Genomic DNA, 16,486 nt, shown 5'->3' on the forward strand with positions numbered 1-16,486 from the left:
CAAAAGAAAGAATGAACTCTTACCATTCGTGACAATATGGATGGACCTAGAGGGTATTATGCTAAGTGAAATAAGTCAGACAGAGAAAGATAAATTAAGTTCTTAAAAGATATTACATTAGATGAAGGTTAACTAGGAATTCCTGGTGGAACAGGATAAATCTGAGAAGCAGTTGATTTTTTTTCCCCCACTAAGTAAACTTTAGGGTAGTTTATCCCACAGTTTGATGCGTTTACAAGCTGTGGCACAAAGGGATAAACAGGTACGTCATGATGATTTGTGGTGATGATATGTGCTACGAAAAACTTGAAAGAACTGTGTTTATTAAGAATAATCATTGAGTCAACATGCGAAGATTAAGCCCTCGCTAGGTCACAGAGCAGCACCAGGAGTTTCTGCAGAAGGAAATGGCTATGTACTAACTGAGGGGGGATTACCTCAGTGTCTCAAATGCTTTTCAAGACAGCAAATGAATTTCATCTGAAAAGGTTAGGGCTCCAGCAACAGAATTAATATACTAATGTTAATCCCTACCATTTTTAGGATAACAATAGCTAAGCCCTTCAGGAATGTTTACTTTAAAAATTACTGTGCATTTTACAGACTGTAGAGTAATTTTATCTATTTTCTTTTGTTTATTCCTCAATTCAGTGACATAAAGAGGGCAGTTATTGCTGTTCTTTTAGGGGCTACCTCCTGGATGCAAGGACACTAAAGCTCACTGGTTTTGGTTTTGGTTTTATTTATTGATATTTTTTTAACCTTGACCCAAGGATATGTTCATTGATGAAGGGAAAAGAGAAAAAAAACACCCACCATTGATGTGAGAAAGAAACACTGATCCATTGTCTCCTGTATGCACCTCGACCAGGAACTGAACCCACAACCTAGACATGTGCCCTGACCAGGCCCGAACCTCGCAACACTTTGTTGTATGGGACGATACTCCAACCAACTGAACCACCTGACCGTGGCTATTTATTGATTTTTTTTGAGAAAGAAACCTCAAGTTGTTGTTCCACTTATTTATGTATTCACTGTTTGATCCTTGTATGTGTCCTGACCCAGTATCAAACCTTGGCGTATTGGGACAATGCTCTAACCAACTGAACGACCTAGCCAGGGCCTCACTGGTGCTTGTACATTCCTGGCTGCACATTCAAGTCACCTGGAGAACATTAGCAACCCACTGATGTATTTAGAATCTTCGAGAATGGGATCCAACACCAGTGTTTTAAAAATCCTCCAGATAAATTGAAATGTGCGGCCAGGGTTAAGATACGTCGGGTAAAAGGAGTTTCCAAGATCACACAGCTGCTCAGCATCAGAACTTGAATTGGAACCCTAAATTCGAGTCCAAGGCTGTCCCCAAGGTTTTCTTCTTTATTTCTGTTCTCATAACAAGTCAACCTTGAACTAGGAAAGAATTAAAAATTAGTTTAGTATAATTGTTTCGGGATCTAAGAAAATACAGAATCAGAAAACATTTGAGCCAGAAGTTACGTACCTTTGAGATCATCTGCACCCAAGCCCATTGTTGTACAATTGTAGAAACGAAGATGCAGCACTTCAGCCTGTTGCCCAAGGTCACAGGAAACTGTGACAGAACTTGGACTGGATTCAGGTTTCTCTTTTCCAGCTTTCCAGCACTTTCCATTGTTCTTTGCATATGGTCTGTTTTTTTTTTAATTGACTTGCAAAAATTCTGGTTAGTCTACAATTCCATTTCTGGTCTCACATATGACATTGACTCGTAAAGATAAAGAAGGATCCAAAGACACATGAAGCGATGCTCAATATCGCTAGCCATCAGAGAGATCCAGATTAAAACCACAATGAGATACCACTTCACACCAGTCAGAATGGCCATCATAAACAAAGCAACAAACAACAAGTGTTGGAGAGGATGTGGAGAAAGGGGGTCCCTAGTGCACTGTTGGTGGGACTGCAGACTGGTACACCACTATGGAAAGCAGTTCGGAACTTCCTCAGAAAACTAAAAGTGGATCTGCCTTTTGACCCAGCAATTCCATTGCTGGGACTCTATCCTAAGAACACTAAAACACCAATACAAAAGAACCTTTGCACCCCGATGTTCATAGCAGCACAATTTACAATAGCTAGGTGCTGGAAGCAACCTAGATGCCCATCAGTAAATGAATGGATCAAAAAACTATGGTACATTTACACAATGGAATTCTATGCAGCAGAAAGAAAGAAGGAGCTCATACCCTTTGCAACAGCATGGATGGAGCTGGAAAGCATTATGCTAAGTGAAACAAGCCAGGCAGTGAAAGACAAATACCACATGATATCACCTTTAACAGGAATCTAAACAACAAAACAAAACAAAACAAAAAACTAGCAAAATATAACCTAAGACACTGAAATAGGGGATAGTCTGACAGTGGCCAGAGGGGAGAGAAGAGGGAATTTCAGGGGAGAATGGGAAGGGTTTACAGGAACAAATTTGGAGGACACATGGACAAAAACTAGGGGTGGGGGGTAACGGGGGGAAGGGGGGGTGGGTTGGGTGGGTGGGCTGGAATGGGAGTAGGGGGGAGAAAACTGTACTTGAACAATGATTAAAATAAAATTAAAAAAAAAAAGATAAAGAAGGGTATCCCTGGGTGGTGTGGCTCAATGAACTGAGTGCCAGCCAACGCACTGAAAGGTCGCTGGTTCAATTCCCAGTCAGGGTACACTTCTGGGTTGTGGGCCAGGCCCCCAGTTGGAGGCATGCAAGAGGCAACCACACACTAATGTTTTTTTCCCTCTCTTTTTCCCTCCCTTCCCTTCTGTCTAAAAATAAATAAAATCTTTTTTTAAAAAAAGCTTTTAAGAAATAATAGCAGCAATAATGACAAGGAGGGGGAAGAGGAATTATTTATACAGCACTTACTTTGTAGCAGATACGGTGTTCAGCACGTGATCTGCATGATCTCATTTAATCCTCACACAACTCTATGAAAGTAATAATTCTGTCACTACGCCCATTTCAAGGGAACGGAGGCTTGGGGAAGTTAAATGACTTGTGAAAGGTCTGGAAGCAGGGCTGGACCAGGAGCCGTGTCTGCCTGACCCCATAATATAAACTCCCAACCACACCGTGATGACTCACAAACACCATTAACCTAGCAAGTATAACAATAAAACTCACCAAAAAAATTTCTGAAATTCAATCCTCTGCCCATTCCACATTTAAATAGCAATTAATTTCATTCATAACCGGAGACGAAAATCACTGATGCCATATAATCTATTTGACCACTGTCCCAAAGCAACTCATCCGATACAGTCTCTTCAGAGGGCCTGTGATACTCTGGTATCCGGTACTCAGCTACAAATACAATTTTACAGTCCATTTTTGTCTGTTTAAAACCACTGACACATCAATCCATACGCAGGACTGTCCTGAAATATGTTTCCAACTTCGCATTAGAGATTTTATACAATTATTTTATAATTTCCAAGACAAAACCTAATTACCATCCAGGCATTCATTCCTTTCATTGAAGTCTACTCCACAGGAGGGGCCAAGATCCTTACTTACCAGATAATTGAATTTTTTCTAAATGTTAAATTAACCAACATAGCCACCCATTAAATTTACTTTTACTGTGATTGTGATTAACAACATTTATTAATCTACCCCATCAAATACTGTAATATTAGTTTTTGCCACATATTGACACACTCAGACTTCTAAAGATATAACTATGAAAGCTTAAACCTTGATCATGAATTTTTTTATTCTCTTGTCCTATGGCAAAAAGAAGAGTTGACATTTATATAGTCCCCTGGATCATGTGACATGCTTTTGCACACCTTTTATCGTTTCCTCTACATATCAAAACAAGTAAGTTAAAGCTGAACTAGCTGTATCATTTCTGTTAGCTTGTCAAGGGACCAGGCTCTTCATGTCATGGACATAGACACAGCTTAGAGATAGAAAACAAATAATAGCGACAGACAATCACTTCTCCAGAAGGAAAAGATAAACTCTAGGATTCTACGGAGTCCAGTTCTAAGGTTTATTTGCTATTCTGATAATTATCTGAGGGATAAACTGCATGCTGAAATGCACTGTCTTGCAGAAAACATTAAGTTCTGCATATAATAAAATGTTTGGGTCAACTGAGATAAACTATAAACAAATTTGGGGGGGGGAGCTATATGACATGGCCTGAAAACTAATAAAAGAATTTCAATGTCAAAAGTAAGTTTTGGCAGAAGCAATCTAAACTGTTTATATACAGAAATAGCTATACATCCCGCCACCTTCAAACATCACTGTACACATAGATTATCATCCAAATTACAGCTGGCAATCACACACACACACACACAGTCCTTCCACACCAATACAGGGAATAGACTATGGAGTTGGACTGTTCTTTGAACAACCTTGTCTAAAGATGCCAACAAAACAACATGTATGGCCAAAATTACAACCAAACTAAAATCTACAAGCCCTATAAAGGAATCAGAAGTGGTCCAGGAAAACTGTCTTTCAAATGACCAAGCAGCTGCCCAATGAGAACAATCTAAAAAGATAAAGTACAATGCCAGCTGTTAAGATGGAAGAGGGGTAATTTCTAAGACTTTAAAATCATGAACGTTGTAGATAAGATGAACATAATCATCCAAATCCTAAAATATTGTAATGAAGTAGTAGCATCTGAAATTTGAGAGATGCATCTTGGGCAGATAACAAGTAACACCGCATATCGTGTTACATTCATTTGTAGTAGACCCTTCTTGGGGAAACATCCCTGCTCAGAGATTTCTCAACTTTTGAAAACATTCTGAGCCGGAGGTCCTCAAGACTACGTCTGTACTTCATGGCCTTCCTCCCCCGGAGGCTCAGTGTGGTCAATCAAGTCTCTACTTGAGACTGTTTTTGAAGACAATTTTTTAGAGAAGTTTAAGGTTCACATCAAAATTGAGGGGAAGGTGCAGAGCTTTTCCCTGCACCCCACTCCCACACATGCACAGCCTCCCCCATGATCATTTCCCCCACCGGAGGGGCACGTTTGTTACAACTGATGAACCCACATTGACACGTAATCACCCAAAGTGCATAGTTTACATAACAATCACTCTTGGTGTTATGCATTCTAGGGGTTTGGACAAACGGATGATGACCTATACCCAGCATTATAGTATTTTACAGAGTATTCATCCTAAAAGTCTGCGTGCAACCCGTGCGTTGCCTTCCCCAGCCTTTGGCAGCCACTGAATTCTTTACTGCCTTCATAGATCTGCTTCTTCCGGAACGTCATATAGTTGGAGTCATGTACTATGTATCTTTATCGGATGGGCTTCTCTCACTTAAAGATGTGCATTCCACGGTCCCTTCATGTTTTCTTGCGGCTTGATAGCTCATTTCCTTTGCATGTCGTACATTAGACCGCCGTCTGGCAGTGCCACAGCCTATTTATTCATTCACCTATGAAAAGACATTTTGGTTATTTCCAAGTTGTGGCACTTATGAAGAAAGCTGCCATAAACGCCTGTTTGCAGATTTTGTGTGAACATAAGTTTTTCACACGTTTGGGTAAATACCAAGGAGCACAACTACTGGATATTTAGCTTTGCAAGAAACCATGCCACTGTCTTCCGCAGCTGCAGTTCTACCCTGCATTCCCATGAGCAATGCGTTAGAGCTCCTGCCGCTCCACACCCTCGCCAGCATCTGCGCTGCGGTCTGACCCTTCTACCAGGAGCCAGTGCTGTCTCTTTGCTGTTTGAATTTGCACTTTCCTGATGACACACGACGGGGAGCGTCTTTTCACATGCTTATTAGTCAGCTATATATCTTCTTTGGTGAGGTGTTTAGTTAGGTTTTTTGGCCCATCTTTCAGTTGCACTTTTTGTTTTCTTATGGTTGAGTTTTGAAGGTTCTTTGTATATTTTGGGCCACAGTCCTTTCTCAGATGTGCCTTTTACACACATTCTCTCCGAATCCGTACTTGTCTTTTCATTCTCTTGACATTGTCTTTCGCAGAGAATCAGTTTATAATTTTATTGTAATACTGTCCGGCTTATCAATTATTTCTCTGATGAACTATACATTTGTTATTGTATCTAAAAAGTCACCCCCATACACCAGATCCCCTAGGTTTTCTCCTGTGTTATCTTCTAGGAGTTTTGTGATTTTGCACTTCACATTCAGGTCTGTGGTTTATTTTGAGTTAATTTCTGTGAAGAGTGTTAGGCCTGGGTCTAGATTCACTTTTTTGAATGTCAATGTCCAGGTTTTCCACCACTCTTCGTTGAAAAGACTATTGCCTTTCTCCTTTGCCAAAAATCAGTTGATTATATTTATGCGGGTCTTTTACTGGGCTTTCTATTTTGTTCCATTGATCTGTCTGTCTGTCCATTCATTAGTACCACACGGTCTTGCTTGATATACAGCTTTACAATAAGTCTTAAAGTCAGGTAGTATCTGGCCTCCAACTTTATTCATCTTCTTCAGTATTGTGTTGCCTCTCTATATATGAGTCAGTTTATTGACATTAACAAAATAGCTCACTAGAGTTTTGATAGGGATAGCATTATACCCATAGATCAAGTTGGAAAGAGCTGACATCTTGACAATATTGAGTCTTCCTATCCATGAACACAGAATATCCTTCTTTTTATTTTATCCAGAGTTTTATAGTTTTCTTCATATAGATTATATATATATATATATATATTTTTTGTCACATTTATACCTAATTATTTTTTGGAGGTTGCTAACATAAATGCTATTCCTTCTACAGAAACCAAATAGAAGAGTTGAATGGAAATGTGGTAGAAACCAACACACTTGCATCTTTTTAGTCCTTGCTGGTGTCACTAATTCCCTTCAGAAAGGGAATACTGCTTCTGGTTTACAATGTTCCCATGTAAAGCAGTTCTAGTGACTTCCTCTTAGCCTTTCCTACTGTACTAGGCCACAGCTGAACACACGAGAATGGAGTTCAACAAGAAAGATAAGACTGGGGGCCATAGTGTAGGTGGTGCTCAGAGCCATGAAACCACCTTACCGTACGAAAGTACCATCTTTCTCATACATAGAGGAAATGAATAGACATAGAGGAACTGAGGACTGACCCCTCGGGCGCACCAACTGTAACAGGAGGGAGATGGGCAAGGGCACTAGAAAGGATCAACCTGTGAGATACGAGAGAACCCAGAGCAGTGTGGTGCCTAGAAGGAAAGAAAAGGATGTATTTCAAGAAGGAAGGATGGCTCCACACCAGGAAGACAAACAATCCAATCAAAAAATGAGCAAAGGACCTAAACACACACTTCTCCAAGGAGAGCATACAAAGGGCCCAGAGACATATGAAAGGGTGCTCAACATCACTAGCTATGCGAGAGATGAAAATTAGAACTGCAATGAGATACACTTCGAATCGGCCAGAGTGGCCATCATAAACAAATCAACAAACAAGTGCTGGCAAGGATGTGGAGAAAAGGGAACCCTAGTGCACACTGTTGGTGGGAATGCAGGCTGGTGCAGCCTTCTACTGTGGAAAACAGTATGGAATTCCCTCGGAAAACTAAAAATGGAACTGCCTTTTGACCCAGCAATTCCACTGCTGGGATTATACCCTAAGAATCCTGAAACACCAGTTCAAAAGAACCTATGCACCCCAATGTTCATAGCAGCACAATTTATGATAGCCAAGTGCTGGAAACAGCCTAAGTGCCCATCAGTAAATTAGTGGGGAAAGTAATGGGAGGAGGGGAATGGAGAAAACTGTAATTGAACTACAGTTTTAAAAAAAAAAGAAAGATTTACAAAAAAGAAGAAGGAAGGAGTGATTAACTGAGCCAGAGCACAATAGGAAAAGGGAAATGAGGACTGAGAACTTCCCATTGACTTTAGCAATGTGGAGGCCTCAAAAACGAAACTGTACATATCTTTTTTTTTCTCTGAAGGATTTATTGAGACAAGTTACACATACAAGTCCAGGACAAAGAGGATAGGGTGTATAAACAAGACTCTGGAAGGAAGCACAAGGACTCAGGGTGGAACCCAAAAGAGAAATAAATAGAGGGAAGGAGCAGAGGGCCAGGAGAAGAGACTGACAGACTATTACGCAGGGATAATGACATTGCAGGGGGGCAGCCCTCCATTAAAATCCCATTTATTTATAAAGATATACAGGGAGTTATGGAGGACCCTGGGGACCCCACACCACCTTCCATGCCCCAGGGAGGGGCAAGAGAAGGCCATCTTTCCCCATGGTTGATGCTGTGGTGGGTGGGTGGGGGGCTGCCCTTGGAGCAGTGTTGGGGGAGGTAGGGGTGGGCACAACCCCAGAGGACATCACCTGCTCCCCAGGCAGTTACCGGCCCTGGAGGCACTGGGTAGTGCCTGGAAAGCTGTGTTGAGGGAATCAGAGGGGAGGATGGTGAACTGGGTGTGCTTCTGGGGTGGTCCAGGCCCAGCATTCCCACTGAGAACAGCCTAGCTCCAGCTGGCTCCATGGCTCCAGGGGGTCCCCAGAGAAGGGGCATCTGGGATTCCTCCCAGCACAGTTCCCACCCCCATCTGAAAGGATGGAGAGGAGAGATAAGGGTTCAAGAAAAAACCTGGTACCTCCTGGTGTCTTGGAAAAGCTGAGCCCCAGGAGCACCCAGTCCTGGTTGTGCTGCCCCAGAAGATAGTTAGAAGGCCCGGAGTGGGTGTCAGGGCAGAGCTGAAACTACCAGAGGCCATCTCAGAGGGTGAGTACCGAAGGAGGCAACTCCCCAAGCTGGACGCTGGGGGAAGGGCAGGCCCTGGGGGAGGGCCTCCTGGGGCGAGGGCCTTTAGCCCCACCAGGCTGAGGCCAGTGAAAAGATGCAGGGCCTCTGGCCTACAGACTGTGGTTGAGTCATCTCTGTCCCAGCTGCCAGCTCCCCCGCCCCAGAGCAGGGCCAAGTGGGCATCATACAAAGACCTTCACCAAGGCTTTGGCCCTGGGACTGGCAATGAGGGCCTTACTGGGGTGTCAGGCAACAGCATGGATGGCCTCCTGGTGCTTCTCACAGTGGGTCGTGATCTCCTGCACTCACATTTTGTTTTCCAGGCTCCACAGACACAAGGAGCTGTGGTGGTTCTCCAATATCAGCAATGCACCACTGGAGTTTATGGCCAGGCAGGTGGCCATGTCCAGGTGAGCAATGTGTTTCCCTGTCTGGTTGCCCAGGAAGCGAATGCCTCTGCCGCCATGGGTGGTGATGGTGAGGGGTTAGTGTGGATGACTCACCACCTCGTTCATCTGGGTTAGGCCGCTGCTCCCCTGGGACTCCAGAGTGAGGGGTGCACTGCCAACCCCCAGGTCCTACAGAAGGTGTCCCCAGAGTGGAAGGAGGCCACAATGTGGGCAGGCTTGGTGCTGGTGAAGGCCGTTGAGGTGGAGATATCACGATTGCTGGCTATGGAGAAGGTAGAGAGGCAGGTCTGGCTGCTCCTACTGGGGTCCCAGATTCCAAAAGAGGCCAGGAGCTGGGAGGTGGGACTGAAGGACAGGCCCCCGGCTCTCCAGGAAGTGGCTCAGCCTGCTCAGTCATAACTATGTTGGGGGTCCATGTTGAGGTGTGGAATCTTCCAACTGTGGATGCAAGCATCTGCCCCCATCACTGTAACAGCATTCACTGTTCATGCCCATGGTTGCTGCCAACACAGGACCCTGTGAGTCTGGAAGTCATGGGTAGGTTCCCCGTGTAGCACAGCATTCTTGTCTGTGATGGCCTTCTGAGGTTCCAGAGCATGCATGGGCCACCAGAAGCGGTGAGCAAAACTGAACGGCTGTGGTGGAAAGCCAGGGAGCAAAAGCCATCCTAGCATGAGTAGAAGATGAATTTGGGGTTCCACATCTTCCTAAAGGCATCTTTGCTGTCAGACAGGTCACAGCTGAGGTCGTTGTCATGGGTGATGGTCAGATCTGTCAAGTCCTCCAGGCTCACCACCCTGCCCCCAATAGTGTCCATGATGAAAACATAGGAGGAGAAGCCAAAGGAACCTTTGTGGGGCAAGGGTTGGAATGTGCCAAGAGGCGTGACAGTCACTTTGGGGATCAGCACATCCACATCCCGTAGGTCAGCTAAAATTCCCTGTTGGCTGATGCCCCCACAACTCCCGGCTTTCCAGCTCATGGTGAGTCCCTTCTCCAGAGCATCACCAAGGACCTGAGGGTCTGGAGAGCCCTCCCTGTCCTCTCCCGAGCCCAGGAAGTCAAACTCACGGATGGCATCCTCTGAGTCACCCTCCTGGTTCTCACCCTCCATTCTGGTCACCGAGCCTTGACCGGCAGCCTCACATACTGCTTCTCATGCGGCACGCTGTCCTGTCCAGCTGGCTCTCCTCGTCGCTGTCCTCGCCGCTGTCTTGGTCCTCGGTTCTGCAGGAGGCAGATCTGCTGCAGCACCCTCTGCCCTCTCGGCCTGCTGCATTCCTCTCGATCCGCTCCTCCATCTATTTCACCAATACCGACTCCTCACCGCTGAGCCCACCCCCTCTCCGGGGCCCGCTGTGGCTCTGGGGTTCCCTTTGCTGGGCTTCGAGGCCCCAGTGAACCCCATTGAGCATCCCAGTAGGGACTGCATGCCTTTGGACTGCACATCCAGGGTGGTGTCCATGTAGCCCACCTCTTCCAGGTACTGTCGGAGGAGCTGCTGCCCTCCTTCCACACCAGTGGACTCTTCTTCAAGGTGACCAACTCCATAGGGCTACTGGAGACTTGTTCTGACAGTTCTGGTCTCTTCTCCCTCTGGTTCGAGTCTGTCCCAAACTTCAATATATGATATTTGGCCCTCTCCTGCTGTGACACTTATTCTAACATCTTGATCCACTGCACCAGCTCTGCCTTGAGATGCCCTTCAGCCTGCAACTTGGCACATTCGGCCTAGAAGTGGGTCCTCTCCACTTGGAAGCGCGCCCACTCAGGCCGGATAAAGTGCAGAATCCCATAGGTTCAGAGTTTCGATCCTGCTGTGGGCCAGGGGCTGCCCCTGCCGCTGCCTCCCTTAGCAGCTGGAGGGCCCTGGGACGGGGCAGAGACTGGGACTTTCCAGTTCAGATGGTGCCATGCCCAAGCACAGGGAGCTGCAGGAGGAGGCCCCCAGCGCCACCTCCCGCTTCCAGCGGCCCCTAAACTACATATACCTTGAGGACAACTGTTTGTTTCCTTGTGCTTGTCCTGTGCCTGTTAAACCCAGGGGCACCTGAGGACTGTGAAGCTGCTTCTGCCCGGATGCTTTCTTTGTCTACAAGTTGTAGTGATTTATTCGAATGTAGTTAGTGCTACTGTACTCCTTTGTCAGAACAACGTGTAATTAAAAACGTTTTTATCTCTGAAAGGGTGATTTTTTTCCATTGTAATGCAGTGTCTTGCTTGAACACTTCTTAACCTTTGAGGAAAGAGATTTTGTTTGTCTGAGGTAGTCCTGCAGCCTTGCAAAGAGCTTGTTTCAGCCTGCGATAGGAAATAATGTTTTGCCCAGTGATGTGCTAGATCACAGAGAATGGGAAGGTGCCAGCCCCCCCACCCCCAGCAGCACAGCATGCGGTGTGGGTCTGATGGGAGTAATGCAGGGTGACTGCTTGACCCACGACATATTTGTTCTTGCCCACAAATCTACTTCTGAGGAGGACAGAGACCGAGAGGAACATCAAGATGACCCGAAGGCAGCATTCCCCACCCTTGGTCACATCAGGGCCTAAAACAAAAAGGACAGTGTTTGATAACACCTGTTTGACACACTGGGGCAAACGGAGAGGTCTTTCATCAGCCAGAGGGGACAATCCCCACGGTTTCGGTCACCTCAGATGCCCTCTAGGTACCCCAAAGACCAAGAGACTCAGTATCTTAGTGCATGATATGCCTGGGGATACCAGCTGGAAAATCCTGCCTTCAGTTCAGAAAATATGGATTCAGAAAATGGATTATTTATCTCTACATTCCAAGAATCTAGCAGAGGGCTGCAGCCCTCCCAAACGTTACTGAATGACAGACATGAATGTGCAGTTTCCTTCTGACCCCGGGGAATGGGGTGTGCAGGATTCAAACGGCTGAAGTCCCGGATACTGGACCGACTGTTGGGAATCAGTGTCATCAGAGGGTCCCGAGAGTTGTCCTCATCTACCACTTGCACAGGTTTTAAATACACGTAATATAACAATGCAACCAGCAGTGTGAGGCAAACACAACTTCATTGCTGGTACAAATGCCAGCAGGTGCCACCGTTCTGGAAATGCAAACAATATGCCTTAACATTTTCAAACCCCTGGACTTTTAGGAATCTCTCCTAATTAAAATTTCAAAAATACAAACAACATTTATACACAAAGATATTTGCATAGTATTGTTTTGCACAACACAGGGCCTTGGTTAAGTACATTACCGTATGATAGGGTTTTATAAAACTTTTTAAATTTCATTTACAAAGAGTTTTGATGACACAGTAAAATGCTTATATCGCAGTACTAGGTGATAGAAACAAAATACAAAATGACATAAGGATTACAATTTCAACCATTTATGTATTAAATCAAAATGTTTATGTCGTATATACACACACGGCCTACCAAGAAATGACCAAATGACCACTGGGGATGAGATTTTGGGGAATTTTTGTTTTCTTCTCTTTGTCATGCCATACTTTCTAAATTTTTTACAGTGATACTGATGTATTTTTATAAGCTATTTTACTAAAATTATGTTTTTGGAATCTATAGTGAGATGTAAAGTGTTTATAGTAGTAAGTAAAAAAATCAAGATGCATAGTATAATTATAACTATTTAACTTTTGTAAAAAGTATATTATTGTAAAAGGTATATTTTTAGAAAAGAAAACTTCAAAATGGTAAAGGTGGTTGTTTCTGGGTAATTAGATTGGGCAAATCATCATTCTCCTTTCTAGTTTTCTTCATTCTTCAGTTTCACACAATAAAAATATACTAATTTTATATTGATACCAACAACAAAAAATTCCTGACTTTTTATTCTAAATTCAAACATTAAGCAGTGCTTGGTAGAAATTCCTCCAAGTAGAAGACTAAGTAAGGCTAAGTTGGAGGAAGATCTAACAGGCATGCAAGGAACAAAATCTTTTGCAAAAACATCAGTGAGACTAAAACAGACCCATTGTAAGCGTGAAGACTTCGTCCAACCCCATTTTCATAATTGAGTCTGCAGTCACTGCGAGACTCGAAAACAGCAGTTCAACTCTGACATTTTCTGTGCTGCCACAGATAGTGACTTCTCTCTCTGCCCCAAACAACTCCAGCTAGGGCCATTTCTTTGTTTAAAGCATTTCTAGAAACGAGATACTGTTGAACAGACATAAAGACAATAAAGATACATGTCTCTTTGTTGTCTTTTTTTTTTTAATCTCCAACATGGTTTATTAAGATCCAGAGATGCCTGAGTGACCATGGTGCCCAGATAGAGGGAGGTAATAGACCCAGATTGCAGAAGGCCAGAGGGCTGGCTGGTGGGGGGGGGGGGGGGTGAGGGCAGATTTTTGTCCAGAAGATGAATTGATAAAAAGACCTAATATGTCTGAATATACTAAAAAGAGACTTAGCTGGAGGAATTTAGCCTTGAATTAGCAAACATGAAGAGTGAGATTATTATTAAGTCCTAGAAAAGCAACAGGCAAGAAAGGAAAAGTCATCATATAATATCAGCTACCAATAGCACTTTATAGTGATAATAAACCACAAATATTAATCTAATCAAAATTATGCTATGACTATATTGGGAGGTTGGCTATATACATGGGTATGTTCTCATCTAAGTACCACAGCAAGGAATCAATAGACTACGTGTAACACCCACTAAAAAGAAGTAGTAATATAGGCATGTTATTTAGGTACGCGAAGGTAAGTACCAAAACAAATTAGCTAGTAGTGGTCACAGAAATGGCGAGGCTTGCTGCTGGGGTATGGGCACATCTAGGATGGAAAGACACACTAGGAAGGGCTGCTACAACTAACGCCCTTTCTCTCACCAAACCTGTAACAAGTTCCCTCAGGGGCTTTCTTTGTAAGGAGATGCTTAATTACCCCCTGCTCCCTACTTCACTTCAGTGTTTGCTTTTTACTGCAAAAAAAGTAGAAACATCTGCTCTACAGTCATTTCTGTTTATTTGGAAGAGTGAAAAGTTATTTAAATAAATGAGCATTTCATTCTTCTGCACGGTTTTTGTTTTGCAGAAACCATCTTTTCATAAGCAGAGAGTAGCTGAGTATTTCAGTGGTTCTTTGCTGCCTCCTCCCCTCCCCTTCCCCATGAGGCTGAACACATTTGAAAGACAGCTTGATGCATTTAGCCACACACAAGTGCCATTAACCACACGTGGCTAATGAGTCTAAATTTAGACCTACTACCTTTGAAAAGCCCATTGTCTCTTTCATTGATAATACCTTTTATTCTCTGTAATAGGGAGAGGTCCAGTTTTTCTGTGTGTGAAGCAAGGAGCTTTGTCTTTTTCCCTTAGTAGTACTTAAAATGTTTTCACTACATGAAATTTGAGTTTTGACTTCAGATTTTTTCTTTTACCTTTTTTTCAAACTGATATAATTGATTATTTTAGTCAAAGATCCTAGTAGGATCTGTGTATTCTAACTGTTTATAGAGTCTATATGTTTCTCTGCATTTCTTTTTTCATTGTGTTTGTTTGTTTGTTTGTTTGTTTGTTTGAGGCATACACCCATAGTTACACTTCATGGAGCTGCATCCAGCCAAGTAATTATGTTCTGGTGAGGATGCAGGGAAAATCACCTCTCCCTAGAATTTCTACCTCTGACCAAGGGAAATGTGTCTTGACGAGTTGTATGCAGATTGGAGGCAACTTGTTTGTCTGTTCTTCTGCTAGAACATTAACTTAATTAGAAGACAGGCTGTGGGCTGTCCTGTGCGAACAAAGAAACACCAGACAGAGCCCAGTCAGCCTGGGGCAGCAGAAGTCACACTCTCTTTTAAAGCGCGTTTTTGAATACTGATACTGCTCCTCGTCTTTGGTACTAAAGGTACACTTGTTCTTTGTCTAAGACCCTAGAAATTAAACTTGCTCTCTAGCACCAAATACCTGCTCACTGGGAAAGCAGTGATTTTTTTCTTTTAATTTTTTTACAATGATGAGAAAGCTGAATCAATGACTGCATTCTAGATTAACTTTACACTGCAGTAAAACTGCTCTGTATTAGTTTCTGACCAAGTCAAAACACCTAAATACAGTGCATGTTCCATTTTACTGTGTACCAATGGCAACAGGAAAAACTTTTCACCCTTCTCGAGCCATTCCCCGGTGACCTGTGTGGACCTGATCAGATGATGTGCTCGCCGTGCCCGAATCCTGTAGAGGGTCCAAGTCCAGACGTAGCACTTCTTGAGGAGCATGTAGTTTTGCATATGAGCCTGTATTTAGCTCTAGGAGCTGTTACTGTCTGAGAACGTATTTCATTTTGGAATTCAGTTTTGAGCTACTTAAAGCTACATTTGGTCACTTGGTGAATTTGATGGTAATCCTGTATTTTGGCTACGTGGCATAAACCTAGGCTTTTGGATTGAGTGTAAATGTCTTCTTTTCCTATTTTAATAGAGATACTAGATTTATTAGCACTTGGATTTATAGTGTTGTGACCATTGAGTGAGTGTGTGTGTGTGTGAGTGAGTGTATGTGTGTGTATCTATATAATTTGGGGCATCAATTTTATAATCTAATGTCTACTGGGTTTTATTTGTTTGTTTCTTTGTTTGCTTTTTGTAACAGAGGAGCTAGGTTAAGATTTTCCTGTGTTCAGGAAAACGATAGGCTGATATTTTCAAGGTCAATCTAAAAGGCTGCCTTTGATTTTAAGTTTGTGTCCATCTCTCATACCCAGGCTTTCATTCAGAAACTGGAAAGAAGTGAGAAAGAAAATTAAGTCACATAATTTTTAGGAATCCCATCAAGTTCATACCCTAAACCCCGCTTCAAAACAGAACAAAACGTGACTTCATGTTTCTCATTCATTCTCTCTACCATCACATTTGTATGTGGGTATCAGGCTGTACCTACTAAGTGTTAGAAGGTGTAATAATGAAGGATTACATATCACTATAACAGAGCAAACAGCTTCAGGTTGAATCCTAGTCGTCCCATGTGACAAGAGTTCTTTGGCCATTCCCAGTGCCAGGGAGCTTTCACTGGCAGTCCTTCTCACTGGTCCAGCCTCCTATTCAGTGCATGAATTTCCTGACTGTGCCCGACATCCATGTCTGTAACACAGGGCATTAGCTCCTGGATGCTTATTAGGTTTCTCAGGAAAGCTCAGAGTGAGGAACTTATTTATATTTTCCTTTTATGGAGTACATGCAGATGTGAACATTTTAAAATGGATTGGATTCACAGATCTAGAATAAATATCCCCAAAATATATATGGAACCGAAAAAGACCCCAAATAGCCTCAGCAATCCTGAGAAAAAAGAACAAAGTTGGAAGGATCACAAT

At 43.3% G+C, this 16,486-nt stretch overlaps 1 pseudogene; it reads right to left on the reverse strand.

The window, feature by feature from the left end:
* Positions 1 to 8,864: 8,864 nt before the first annotated feature.
* LOC114494776 lies at positions 8,865 to 15,392 on the reverse strand (annotated as a pseudogene).
* Positions 15,393 to 16,486: the final 1,094 nt, after the last annotated feature.

This window comes from Phyllostomus discolor, chromosome 4 (genome assembly GCF_004126475.2).
Source record: "Phyllostomus discolor isolate MPI-MPIP mPhyDis1 chromosome 4, mPhyDis1.pri.v3, whole genome shotgun sequence".
NCBI classification, from domain to species: domain Eukaryota; kingdom Metazoa; phylum Chordata; class Mammalia; order Chiroptera; family Phyllostomidae; genus Phyllostomus; species Phyllostomus discolor.